Below are 15,390 nucleotides of genomic sequence, written 5' to 3' on the forward strand. Positions count from 1 at the left end.
AAGCATTCCCATATTAGTATTATTATCTTCATGAGACTGTTAACACCATACAGACAGGAATTGCGTCTGTTTTGTTTACCACTGTGTTCCCAAAGCATAAGCCAGTATCTAGCACATAGTAGGCATTTGGTACATGTTTGTTAATAAATTTAGGAGTGAACTCTCTTTTTATAGATGAGGAAACTAAGGCTCAAGAAAACTGACAGTAAATATAAAAATACCTACTAGGAGTGATGGATTGAGCTTAAAGGATAAATTTATTTTTACCTATTTACCCTTCTCTACACATTTGATTTGTTATCTATGTTTATATGATAAGGAAATCAGGACTTAGGTGGCATCTTTTTAAAAAATCCATGGAAATACAACATCCTGCTTTGTTTTATTTCTTCTGAGAAAAGTTTTCTTGATTTAATTGTTTTTGGACTTTTCTATAAGTATTCTAAACTTGAATAGATTTAGAGATTAGTATATTTTTATATCTTTAGTTTATAAAGCTCTTAACTATGTTCAAAGCATTGGATGTAGGACAAAGTGATGAAGTAGAGGTGCTCTATAAATGTTTGCTGGGTGAAGGAATGAAAGAAAATTAAATTTAGTACAAAATAGTAAAATTAGCAATTAAAATCAATTTCCTGGCAGTGCAATGGAAGTAGATATTGGTAAAAGATACCACATTGTAGATGGCCCTAGGGGCTCCATTAAAAACAAAACAAAACAAAAAACTTTTGAAAATAAGTGACTGTCCTCTGAATGAACAGGTTTCATATGCTTCTTCCAGAATGAATAAATAGATCTCTCTCATGCAGCCCTGCAAGTGTGCTACAAAGTCACGCCATGCAGATCTCTCCAATAATTCATTGCCCTGTGCTGGGTGCTCTGGGACCCAATAAGTAGCTGTGGAAGAATAGGCCAACCTGTGGTGTTTATTGGAAGAGGAGGGGAACGTGACATTTTAAATTTTAATCCCAAGCACTGAGGTAAAATGAAGGCAAGTGCCTTTATTTATTTACTTTTAATTCTAGTGTAGTTAACACACAGTGATATATAGCTTCAGGTGTACAATATGGCAATTCAACAATTCTGCACATTACTCAGTACTCATCGAGGTCAGTGTACTCTTAATCCCCTTCACCTGTTCCCCACCCCCCTTTATTCACCTCCCCTCTGGTAACCATCTGTTTATTCCTTATAGTTAAGAGTCTGATTTTTGGTTTGTGTCTTTTTTTTTCCCTTTGTTTGTTCTTACATCCTATATATGAGTGAAATCATATGGTATTGTCTTTCTCTAGCTGACTTACTTCACTTAGCATTATACTCTCTAGATCTATCCACTTCATTGCAATGGCAAGATTTCATTCCTTTTTATGACTGAATAGTATTCTGTGGTGTATATACCATGTCTTCTATATCCATTCATCTATCAATGGACACTGGATTACATAATTTGGCTACTGTAAATAATGCTGGAGTAAACGCGAGAATGCATGTATCCCTTTGAATTTGTGTTTTTGTATTCTTTGGGTAAACACTCCATAGCATGATTACTGGATAATAGGATAGTCGTATTTTTAATTTTTTGAGGCCTCCATGTTGTTTTCCACAGTGGCTGTACCAGTTCACATTCCCACCAACAGCGCACCAGGGTTCCTATTTCTCCGCATCCTTGGAAGGCAAGTGCCCTTAAACAGCAACATGCAGTAGTTTCCATTTACCTTAGGCATCAGCAAAAATGTTTTTGATGTCCATGAAGTCCCAGGTCTCCTTAGAGGTTAAAAAAAGTCAATACTGAAAATTATAGCCTTTGAGATCAGCAAAGCTCAGAGAACAAGTTAAGCAGAGAGCGTAGTTCGGTGTCTTCAGAGAGGGGAGATGCTATTCCCTTGACTACCCACACCTTCCCTCACTCCAGCCCCTCACCTGGCTCACAGTTAACCTTCATGTCACAGCACAAGCATCACTCACTCAGAAACCCAGACCTTCCAAGCCTGGGTTGGATGTCTCCAGCGTACTTTCTCCCCAACTCACATTTTGTATCATTACATTGCACCAAACACCAATCTCCTGCTTACTTGCCTAAATCCCTGACCAAACCCAGAATAGGAACCCCATATCTCACTTGTTCATAGTTGCATCTCCTGCAATTAGTGCCTTCATTTAGTGCCTAAATGCTGATGGAAGGAGGGAAGGAAATACCCTTTTACTGAGGGAAATAAGCATCAGTGTGTATAAAGGGAACCTCTAGCTTAATGTTGTGGACCCACCTACTGTGAAAGGAGTGTTTTCCAGAGAAAATACCAGGGTAGAGTTTGAAGTCTGCAGACATGACCCGCTCATTTTGGAAGAAGAGAGGGAAAGAGAACAGTAATAAGAGGGGCCTTAAACTTACTGATTTCTTTCATTACATTAACCACAGACTGCTACAGTTTCACAGAAGAAAATGTTAGAAACTTCCCTACTTACTAGCCAGGTTTTTGTTTAAAAATATGTATTTTCAAAAAAAAAAAATGTTCAGGGATGTGAGAGAACACTCAGAGTGAACAGAGATTACTGAGGGTCCTGCAGCTAACTACTTCAGTCCTCACACTAACAGATGGGGAAACTCAGGTCAGGGAGTTTGTTGTTGGTAGAGCCCATTAGCTGCACAATTAAGCCAATCCTTTAAGCAGCAGAGTGAAGTCAAATGGCATAGGTAGTTGTCCCTTGGGTGTATGAATTATCCCAGTTCAATGGCCCTTTCAGTGGGTCCTAAATGCATTGGGTCCAGCCCAGCAGATTCTTTGTATTACCTATAATTGTGATTGCTTTCTAAAGCAATCTATGCAGCCACAATGCAGCAAAACATTTATTCATTTGCCAGCTAGCAAACAGTTTTTCTGAGTGCCTACTCTGTGCCGGACACTAAGTTGTATGCTGGGGACCCAGTGACAAGACCGGCCACTGTTCTCCAGGAGATGACAGTCTTCATTCAGGTCACTTTAAAAAAAAGTGCGATTTTTAAAAAAAATTTATTTTATTATTATTGTTTTTTTACTATAGTCCACTTGATTCTTTCCTTGTGATTTATTTCACCCATGGGATAAAATACCTTGATGAGAACATCTTATCTTCTATTGCTTCAGACCAGGAGCCTATAAAAGAAAATGGAAATTTGGTATTTGTACCTGAGCCTTGAGGACAAGGGTCATTTGCCATGAATTGTTACTTGGAAAATAGAGCAGTAAGAATCAAGTCTAGGGGCGCCTGGGTAGCTCAGTGGGTTAAGCCGCTGCCTTCGGCTCAGGTCATGATCTTTGGGTCCTGGGATCGAGTTCCGCATCGGGCTATCTGCTCAGCAGGGAGCCTGCTTCCCTATCTCTCTCTCTGCCTGCCTCTCCATCTACTTGTAATTTCTCTCTGTCAAATTAATAAATAAAATCTTTAAAAAAAAAAAAAAGAAGTCTGAACAAGGGATTGGAAACAGAAAGAGACCTGAGCTTTTGTTGGGTAAGCCATTACTTAAAATCAAGAAACATACATCTTTAACACAAGGCTGCTTCTCTTCTATAGTATTTCCTTCCTACCCTTTCCACTAACCTCCACCTCAAGTCTTAAGTGTACCACAGAACAGAGATGAGCTCTCCACATGGCTGCGTGGAGAAGAAGGCTGGTCACCCTCCAGGTACCTCTGTCATGTCTAGAGAGTGCAGTTTAGAGATGCTTCCTGGGATTGGACTTCTCAGTGCCTTGCCCTACCTGATGACAGAAGAAACATGCTCTTGCTGTATATTGCAGAACAACACCTTCTGGGCCTTTGCTGCATCTTGTCTGCTGACCTATAGCTCCACAGAACCCAGAGGCATCCTGTAAAGACCTGGTGTATTGGCCACATATCCAGCAAGTCTGGTCTGTGGTATGCTGGTGTACACAGGAATAACACAACATTTCACCCTCTCCCAGAACCAAGACCAACAACTATACCCTCTCTACATCTTCAGTTTCTTTTGCCAGTTTTCCCCCTATTCCTACAAACATGCTATGGTCTCAGATTATGCTTTTTCTCCTCACTCCCTCATCCCCAAGTGGCAACCATGAGTTGGTCAGGGTGAGCTGGGCTTTGCTGCAGAAACAAGAAAACACTCGTCTTGGCTTTTAGCAACAAAGGTAATTTTCACTCATGCTAGATGTCCTTTGGGTCATTTGGGGCTCTGCTCATTGTAGTGGTTCAGGGACCCAGGCTGATGGCTTATTTTATTTTATTTTATTTTCAGAAAGGGAGTGAGAAAGAGAAGGGGGAGGGGCAGAGGGAGAGGGAAAGGAAGAATCTCAAGCAGACTCCAAGCCCAATGAGTAGCCGGACATGGGGCTCGATCTCACAACACTGAAATCATGATATGAACCCAAATCAAGAGTTGGATGCTTCACTGACTGGCCCTCCCATGTGCCCCTTGACAAATACTCCAGCAATTACTGTTGAGGGAGAAGGGGGTATGGGAATGGCCAGCCCCTCCTTTCTGAAACTCCTCCTTGGTCCTCCTGACATGATCCTGAATTTTCTCACGATTCTTTGATTCCTCCCTCATCAGTCCCATTTTCTGACTCATGTGCCCTCTCTGCGCTTTCCATGTAGCTAATCCCTAAGGAACATTCTTTGGCCCTCTTCTAGCACATATTTTCTCTCTTGCCAATTTCTTTCAAACTGTAATTTCCAGTACCATCTCTGTGTGAATGATTTCCAGATCTGTATTCTTAGCCCTATTTCCCTAAGCCCCAGTTCCATTGTCAGCAGCCACCAGCCTCCTCCCATTACTGCCTGAAAATCTCTTGTCTGAAAAGGAATTTTCTATCTCCACCAAAGCTACTCTTCCTCCAAACTGCCCTCTTTCTGTTGACACCTCTTCCTTTCCCCACACTGAAACTTTCAAATTATTTTACAGTGTGTCTTAAGTGTCTTAGATCTGCTGCCTTCCATTACAGCCCAAATTCTTGGCACTTCTCTCCCAGAGGGCAGAAGCTCTTTGGCCATGTTTTCAGCTTTTCTCCATTGCTCAAGGCTGTACATGGTGCAACTCCAGGGAGCACCATTCCAGGTGAATGGCATGCCCTAGAGTTGTGCAATGCAGTGGCTCTGCAGGCCACACTGTGTCCGTAGTAATCTGCCTACAGCTCAGCTTAATCATGACATACCACTGTTCAAAAACCTTCCTTGGCTTCCTAGTTCAACCTGAATGCCTTGGCTCTACCCCCACAGGTCATGATGGAAGTCACTCTTCCTCTTCTGAACTGACATCTTTCCTATAACAAATAATATTTTCTATCCTGCAATATAGTGATTTAAGAATAGTTTTTCCTCTTATATGCTTGCTAAGTGAGAAATTACTTCTTACTTGAGGTATTAAATTAATAAATCAAAATGGTGAAAAAAGTCAAAATGGCTTATTGTGAAAAAAGTCAAAATGGTTTACGTTTTAAAAGAGAATGCATTGGCTCACATACATGGGAATGGCAGAGGTTACACCTATTGTTTCAGGCATAGCTGAATGCAGGGCTCAAGTGAGATTCTTGGGATTCCTTCCCTCTTTCCATCCAGGAAGCTGAAATTACAGCAGGCTTGTCTGGCGGCAGCTGGAGCCAAGGAGGAGATGTGGCTACTGCTAGAGATGCTGCCCAAGGCAGATAGGGAGAAGAAACATTACAGCTTCTTCCTTTTCCTGTTCTCTGGTGCCTCCCTTTGGCTGACCCCAGAGTCCAGGAACTGTAGGGCTCAGATGAGATCAGGGGAAGACAAAGGGGGGGGAGTGGTGTCTCAGAACAAACAGGCAGACCACCAGCACAGGTAACTCACTCAAAGCTAGACAACAGTAGGTGGTGGAGCCTATCTTGAACCGTAGCAGAAGCTCTGAGTCCTCCCTATGCTGCAGCCAGCATGAAAGGGCATTCTAGTTGGAACATCTGTGTGAGCAAAGGCACAGGGGGAAATTCTAGAACACGTATGGAAATAGCAGGGATTTCCCTTGAGCTGCAATATGGGGTGCTCTCAGAGGAACAGTGGAGGAATAGGATGCCCACTATAAAGCCTTAAGTCTGGCTCAAGAATTTGGCCTTTGTTTGGAAGCAAAGGGTTAGTTTTTGAGGGAAAAGAAAGAGTTAAGATAATTTATTTACAGCTATAAAAGCTTCAGAAACAAAGGAAATGCTGGGACTCTCTTCAAACAAAAGCAAGTACAAAGTGAAATAATCTTCAAGAATAAAGATTACAAATGTGGTAGGGTTTATTTTTCCCTAATTTTTGTATGGTTGCCATCTTTGATACTTATAAGAAAAATTGGGAAGGAGCCCTCATTCATTCAAGTTGAGGACCTGCTGTGAGCTGGGCCTTGTACTGGGATTTTAGAGTAGGCCAACCGGAGTCATTTGTTGGGTTATTCTCATATTTCTCTTCTGGAGTTGCAGGAGCTCAGTCCATTTGGTCTGAAAAGAGATCTGTGGTGTCCAGAAATTACATAAAGATGGTTGTTCACTTTGTACTTGTTTGTGGTTTTTAAATCTCAAGATCATAGGCTCTGGCTGGCTTTGAAGTTAAATGGCTTGAGCTCATTTGCAATGATATTGGCAGACTGTGAATAAATACAGTATGGACAGGAAAGGAAAATGCCTCTTGGGGAAAAGCATTTTTGTGGGGTGAGATTAAGTTAGTTATTAAGCCCCTTGACATTTCCATTTCTTTAACCACAAACTGAAGACACTCACTATTTAATAAGTTTATTGTCACCATCTTCAAAAACATAGATGCAACAGCTAAATGCCTGATTGTGAGCTGTACAACATAAGGCACATCACCAAGGGGGACATCTTATCATAAAAGCTGAGTTTCTACAGAAAGCTAGCTTTGCAATTTTTAATCAACAGACAGTACATAAAAAAGTATGAATCCCTAGGTGTTTGGAAAAGTAAGTTCAATTCCCCTCCCATGACCTAACACTTGCAATTCATTCATTCAGTGTTTATTAAGTACTTTCTATCTTCCATGAATCCAGCAAAGATTGATTGTTTATATGTATTCGTCCTTGGATAATGGTGAACAAAATAGTTATGGGTGGACCCTTTGTGGAGCTTGCAGCTAATGGAAGTACAATGTCCTACAGAATAAAAATCTGGTGAATATATACATTTTAATATACTTAAAAAATAGTGGGGAACAATCTAGAATTTTTTTTAAAAAAGAAAACAAAACAATCAATCAATCAGTCAAACTAGAATCTTAGATCTCTTAGATTTCAACATTTTCAAAATCGGATAATAGTAAACTTTGGTAAAGACAGGCAGCAACATCAGCCCTCAAACATGGTTAGTGGGGAGGAAGATTAGAGCACTTGCTTTGGAGAGCAAGTTTCTGGTTATTAGTAAAGGTGAAGATGTGCATGCAAGACAGGCTAGCAGTTCTACCTCTACCTGGAAAAACTCAGACATGTGCATAGAGATACAATAATACCCCTTGCAGCATGGATTGAAATAAACAGCCAGAAACAACCAAGATGTCCCATCAAAAGCAGAATGGATAAATAAATTGTGGTGTATCCAAGCAGTGGAATCTTCTGGAGCTGTAAAAATGAATGAACTTGAGCTATAATTATGCACATGACTCAGTCTCACAAATATTATATTTAGCTTTTAAGAAGGCAAGTTGTAGAGTGATAAGGCAACATGATTCCATTTACATAAAGCTTAAACATAAAATATACATGATTTGTGAATTGTTACATATGTAGAAAAAGTATAAAATATGTTTGATAGGGTGACCAACCATCCTGGTTTGCCTGTAATTTTTACTGTTTTATTACTGAAAGTTTCATATTTTGGGACCCACCCACTGGCCCCCAGTTCCAAGCAAATCAAGACAATTGGTTACATCACTTGAAAAAAGGGAAACATCAAGCTTAGAATGGTGGATTATTTCTTTTTTTAAATTTATTTTTATTTTTTAATTTTTAAAAATTTTTTATAAACATATAATATATTTTTATCCCCAGGGGTACAGGTCTGTGAATCGCCAGGTTTACACATGTCACAGCACTCACCATAGCACATACCCTCCCCAATGTCCATAACCCCAACCCCCTTCTCCCAACCCCCCTCCCCCCAGCAACCCTCAGTTTGTTTTGTGAGATTGAGAGTCACTTATGGTTTGTCTCCCTCCCAATCCCATCTTGTTTCATTTATTCTTCTCCTAACCCCTTAACCCCCCATGTTGCATCTCCACTTCCTCATATCAGGGAGATCATATGATAGTTGTCTTTCTCCACTTGACTTATTTCACTAAGCATGATACCCTTTAGTTCCATCCACGTCATCACAAATGGCAAGATTTCATTTTTTGATGGCTGCATAGTATTCCATTGTGTATATATACCACATCTTCTTGATACATTCATCTGTTGATGGACATCTAGGATCCTTCCATAGTTTGGCTATTGTGGACATTGCTGCTATAAACATTAGGGTGCACGTGCCCCTTTGGATCACTACATTTGTATCTTTAGGGTAAATACCCAGTAGTGCAATTGCTGAGTTACAGGGTAGTTCTATTTTCAGCATTTTGAGGAACCTCCATGCTGTTTTCCAGAGTGGTTGCACCAGCTTGCATTCCCACCAACAGTGTAGGAGGGTTCCCCTTTCTCTGCATCCTCGCCAGCATCTGTCATTTCCTGACTTGTTAATTTTAGCCATTCTGACTGGTGTGAGGTGATATCTCATTGTGGTTTTGACTTGTATTTCCCTTTTGCTGAGTGATGTGGAGCATTTTTTCATGTGTCTGTTGGCTATCTGGATGTCTTCTTTGCAGAAATGCCTGTTCATGTCCTCTGCCCATTTCTTGATTGGATTATTTGTTCTTTGGGTGTTGAGTTTGCTAAGTTCTTTATAGATTTTGGACACTAGCCCTTTATCTGATATGTCGTTTGTAAATATCTTCTCCCATTCTGTCAGTTGTCTTTTGGTTTTGTTAACTGTTTCCTTTGCTGTGCAAAAGCTTTTGATCTTGATGAAATCCCAATAGTTCATTTTTGCCCTTGCTTTCCTTGCCTTTGGCGATGTTCCTAGGAAGATGTTGCTGTGGCTGAGGTTGCTGCCTGTGTTCTCCTCAAGGATTTGATGAATTCCTTTCTCACATTGAGGTCCTTCATCCTAGAATGGTGGATTATTTCTTTTTTTTTTTTTTTTTAAGATTTATTTATTTATTTGACAGGCAGAGATCACAAGTAGGCAGAGAGGCAGGCAGAGAGAGAGGAGCAAGCAGGCTCCCTGCTGAGCAGAGAGCCCGATGTGGGGCTCGATCCCAGGACCCTGGGATCATGACCTGAGCCGAAAGCAGAGGCTTTAACCCACTGAGCCACCCAGGCGCCCTGGTGGATTATTTCTTGATGGAGGAAGAAAATGGGATTGGGTAAAACTACACTGGGTATAATTCAACTGAATTTGTAATCTCTTTTTTTAAAAATCAGATTATGGATATGCAAGTGTTTGTTATATTATTCTCCATTTGTATATCTGAAGTATTTCATATTTAAGAAAACCCAAAAAATCTTTTGTGGATGCTTTGGTGTGCCACCCAGATTCACCCCTGCCTTTTGGGGCTGGAGCCCTCACTCTTCCGGCTGCCCAGAGTGCTGGCATGTTTACCATCTGACTCCCAGTTGAGGTTTGAAGTTTCCCAAATCCCGATTGCCTTTGTTTGTCTAGAGCACTTCACTTACGGGGGCAGTCTGCAGTCAATGACTGACTAACACTTGGGCATAAGGGTTTATCCCTCTTTCCTTAATTTGGGACCCTTCTGAAAGACAGTCCAGGCCCCAGTGCTCCCTGTGGGATCAACTGAGATGTCAGTAGTGACATCATCACAGTCCATCTACTACTTCCACCCACTTGTGCTTCCTTCCTTTCCCTTCCCTTCCAGGTGCTGATCAGGGAGCATTCCCCAATAAGCAATGATGCATGCAAATCTCCACCTCAGAGTCAATTTCCCTGGGCCGCTTGACCTGCATTAGTGTCCTTCCAGAAAGGGATAGATATAAAAAGAAAGAGAGACTAAGATCACCATTAAATTGTAAATATAAAGCCCCTGCCTCTGTTTTTTTCTTTAACACCTCCCCCCCCCCCCCCCCCGCCTTGTATCCTATTTTATTTTAAAATCTCAAGCTGACATGCTACACAGAATTTGAGGTGTGGCTGAACAGAGTCTGGCTATAAAAAAGGCCCTCAGTAAATTGATTAATTTTCAATGAACAATAATAAAATGATACAATTTTTTCTTTTCATAGAGGGATTTTGTGTTAGAGAACATTCTGGCACAGTTTTTTAATTTTTTAATTGTTGTTCTTGTTGTTTTGTTTTTGTTTTTGGCACATGATTTTGTTGTTCCCGCCAAATGAATCATTCAAGGAGGGCAGGTGATTTTTCCATCTGAGCAGAGTTTGTCACTCTGCGAATAAAATAAAGCAGTCTAAAACAATATATAATGAATCACCAAAAAAAAAAAAATCACTAACTTGTGTAATGTAGATAATAAATACTCTTAGGATAGAGAGGAGAAGAAAATCAGAGATAATGAATGTGGTCAGGCTTAGAACACAGACATGGAATAAAAGTAAATGGGAAAAAGAATGAGCATCTCAGTGCGGTCCTCTATAAGCTAACCAGATCTTAAAGAAAGGTCAATTGCTTGATCTTGGACCACAACCTAAAAACTGCCAAGAGCACAGGCTGCCTCATCTGTCACCACCATCCCCTCCTAGTCCTGGCTCCTGTAACCCTGCACACTCCAGAAGGACACACACACACATATACACTCCCTACAGTGGTTCCTAAACTACCTGATTCTATCTCAAGTGTTCCTAGCCAAGTTCCCTGGGGGCAGACACGGTTTGGTACTGCTCTCTAAATTCTGCTGTCAGGAAAGGCCCCTGGAAGCTAGATTTAAATCACAGCACAACCAATTACTGGCTGTGTGAACTTGTTCAGGCACCACACCTCAATTTCCTCAATTATAAAATGAGAATATGGGGTGCCTAGGTGGCTAAGTCGGTTAAGCCTCGGCCTTTGGCTCAGGTCATGGTCCCAGGGTCCTGGGATTGAAACCGACATCCAGCTCCCTGTTCAGCTGGGAGTCTGCTTCTCCCTCTGGGCTGCCTTTGCCTCAGCTTGTACTCATTCTCTCTCTCTCAAATAAATAAGTAAAATCTTAAAAAAAAAATAAAATGATGATTAAGCCAGAAAATGTTTCCAAATCATTGAGTGCAATGCTTGGAAAACATGTATAGGGTTTAATAAATGGTCCATAAGTTGAATTTTAAAAAATTAAAAAATAACAACTCTAAAAAGGTGTAGGAATGAAATACATATTTCAATACTATGCAACTTATTTTAAACTGACTGTGATGTAGGATTAAAATAAATCTAGTGAGGAAAGAAGGGAGAAACAAATCTCACATTCTTCCCAACCCATCTGTAGAAATGTTAAAATTAGAGCATTCTTATGACAGAGAATTGTCATGATAGTTGAACTAAATTGTGTGTGGAGCGGGGAATGGTCAGGTTCTGTTTAATGTAACAATTCCTATGAGAGTAATTAAAATCTGAAGTTCTGTTTCTTTTTTTAGAAGTGATGTCTGCTTGAAATGAGCTCTAATTGTCCCTATTTACACATTGACTGCTGAACGCCCATCTTGCTGCAGACATCTCTGTAATTAGCTCCATTCAGGAACAAAGCAGTGACCATCTCTCAGCTGCTTCCTGGCTTTTGAGCTTCGGAGGCAAAGGAGAGTTTTTGGCAGACTTGCAAAATGGAATTTAAATCTACCACAAAGCAGTCAGTCGCAAGGGTGATAATTGCACAGTTCGTTACAATTGATTTATACAGGCTCCAGGAAAGAATGATCTTCTGGCTAAAATTATCCAATGAATAACAGTAATATGTGAAATTTTCCCTCCTTGGAATTCGAATGGCTGTATTTAGAATAATGCGGTAATGTTGACCTATTTCTGATGCAGTGACTAAGCCAGCTGATACTTGGGGGTGTCTCTTAATCATTCTCATAGATAACACCTTTTTGAATATTCACTTTGATCCGCTTCACATTCAGTATTTTGCACTTTTCAGAGAAGCTTTCAAGGAAAAAGAATGTAACTACCTGAATTACACCTTGTAAAAGAATATAGGCAAAAGTTAACATCGGGCTACTGGGCCCACAAAACGTTGAAGTGCCACCAAAACCTTTTACAAAGAGCCTATAGACTGAATTAGCATCCTCTCTCTGCCCGCAACACACACACACAGCACAGACATACACATATACACTCAGAGGAAATGGAAAGTGTGTCACACGGTCACACGTAGATATCTTATTTTGTTTGTTCCAGTCAACCGAGGAGTTTCTTTATCCTGTGAATTTCATCCATCTACACTATTGTGATTGCTGATATATTTGGACTATCTCAGGTATTTTACCCCGAGTTTCTATTTTCAAACTTTTTCTTTTTCTTTTTTCTCCTTTCCTACCTTCTGCTCTCTTTACCCCTTTTGCTTTGTACCAGGTTGTGAACATTCTGGTTTTATTCTTTTAATGGTTACATTAAACATTTGAACACATGAGAAAAAATACAACTCTCAAAGGAAACAAGGAATTAGCTATGTTTATTTTCCCTCCTAGCCCCACCCATTGTTATTTTTCATGCTACTAACTAGAATTTTAGGTACCATCTTGTCTCCAAATAAGAAAAAAATAATTATTATTTCTATCTTTCCTGCCAATAACTATTTCTATTTTATAGGCAATAATTGTGCTCCTCACCTTACTTGTGGATTTATTACTTGGGATTTTTCTTCTGTTTTGTTGTTGTTTGGTTGGTTTTTGTAATTTTGTCAGGGAAGATCTTTAGATAATAAACTAGTCTTTGCTTGAGAATATCTATTTTTTTTCTCTTAAAAATTTTTTTTTTTAAATTATACTTACTTTTGGGAATGAGGAATACTTATTTTCACATGACACAAACTTCAAGTGAGCCAAATGTTTTAATTGGGTATAGAATTCTGGATTGAGTATTGCTTTTCCTTGGCACTTTGCAGACAGACTTCCATTTATTCTCTCATGTTTCTGCTGATTAGAAGTTTTGAATTAGTCTGATTGTCATTCTTTGTAGATTTTCTATGGTGGCTTTTAAGAATTTTCTCTTTTTTGATGTTCTGCAGTTATGCTTCTACAAGGTATTTAAGAGTAGAAGTTTTTTTAAAAGTTGTCCTGCTTGATATGCCTTGATATACAGTTTTATATACCTTTCATAGACCTTCTTAGTCTGCAGACTTATGTTAGAACCTTATAGTTTGTCAGGTCTCTTTATTTCACTTTTAATTTCCTGTCACTTCATCTCTCTGTGTTGTATTTTGAATGATGTCCTCACTTTTAATTACTGCTTTTTTAACTGAATCCAGTAAACTGTTTTACTTACTTAGGTCAATGACTACTTTTTTATTTTCCAGAATTTTTTTAATTGGTTGTTTTTCATAATTCCTTCACCTTAATTATAACCCCCATCCTTTATCTCTTTCAAGATTTTAAATGTAATTAAAAGTCGCTTCTGTATATATATTTCTTTGAGTATATACTTTCTTATTGGTTTGGTTTGTTGGCTGTCTTTCATGGGTTTGGATCCTTGTTTCATTTGTAAGCTTATAGTCTCAGTTCTCACTCATTACTATGGATGACTCTGTTCCACAGAAACTTTATTTTTAATTGTGACTATATTTTTAAGTTTAAAAATATATATAATTTTAATATTTTGGAGTTAGAAAGGAAAGATTCCATATACTCTTACTTCTCTATGTGACTGGAAATCAATTAATTTGAAATCAATTAATTTTTAATTAAAAATCAAAGAGTATAAGAAAAGATAGAGCTGAAAAATGTATAAAATGCATTTGGGTAGAGTTAAATAGGATACAATGAAAAAAACTATAGACAAATTATAACTATAAGACATTTCTATATAAACCTGAGGTTCTGTCTGTGTTGGATATGTGTATTTAATTGCAATATTTCTCCAAAGATAGATAATTAAGAATTATGAAGTCACTTATTTATATTTTGAATTCAACAATTATTGAATTCCTTGGCCCAGAAGTGTAGTAAGTGTAGTTATACAGAGGCCAGTAAGTTTAAGTTTTGCATCTGTAAATGGGGATCATAGTATATACCATGCAAAGCAGTTATAAAGAGTGGAGATGAAGATGATAAAGTTCCTAGGGGAGTATCTGGTAACATGGTAGGCAACTAATAAATTGGAGCTTTCCATACTGCTATTATCATCGACGGACGCTGTCATCATGGAGATCATGTTGATTTGGGAAAACAAACAGGTAAAGAAATACTTAAATACACAAAGTCTTATGAAACGTAAAGAAGGGACCAATCAACTGTGCGTAGGATGGCTAGGAGACCTGTGAGGAGAAGACACATGAACTGGGTCTTGAAGATTGTGCAGGTGTTTGCCAGGGAAAAATATTGGAAAAAGTGGCAAACCATGCAAACTTGAAACAACGCATTATATTCTGGGAACTGAAAACACTCGATACAAGTGGAGGACACAGGTGAGCAGAGCTAGAGGAGATACATTTGAAGAGGTGGGCAGAGGCCAACAAGAGAGGGAAGGGCATCTCAGTTACAAGCTGTAACGATCTGGAAAAGAGATGACCCCAGTTTAACAAAGACGGTAGGAGGGAAGAGATGGGAACAGATTTTGAAAAATAGGAGAACACACGTGCAGGACTTGGCAACTGATAGAATGTGGAAATTCAAATGCTAGGAAGGCCACTTACCAGCTGTGGGACCTGCATAAGTTATTTTACCCTCTGGGCCTTAACTTCCTCACCTGTGAAATGGGGAGAAAAGTTAGGGCCTATTTCATGAGACGGTCCTGAGCATTAAAAGACACAAGACACATAAAGCATTTAAAAGAGCACCTAATTCATAGAGAGTATGAATACAGGATAACTTTTATTTTCATATGGGAAGTAGAGGGTGCTGGAGGAGCCACAGTGAAGCCCAGATTTTTCTGGCTTAGCAACTGCAGAGTTGCGGCTGCTACTTTCAGAGCCTGTGACAATGGAGGAGGAACAGATTTGCCTTGGATTTCCTGCTCATCAATGAAGAAGAGCCAAGCTATTGTGAAGGATCAGCTATAACAGGTCTCCAAGGAGTGGGTTGTTTCCTTCATTAGAGAACCAGTGCAGAGCTTACTCCTATACCCTGTGGGAAAGCAGAGTGCAAACACAGTGCGAGGAGTGAGCTGGGGGGCCTGAGTCAGAAATGTCCTGGAGGTCCCTGGGGAATCTCTTGCCAAAAAGAAATGCACAGGAGGTAG

This window comes from Mustela lutreola, chromosome 8 (genome assembly GCF_030435805.1).
Source record: "Mustela lutreola isolate mMusLut2 chromosome 8, mMusLut2.pri, whole genome shotgun sequence".
In the NCBI taxonomy this organism is placed as follows: Eukaryota; Metazoa; Chordata; class Mammalia; order Carnivora; family Mustelidae; genus Mustela; species Mustela lutreola.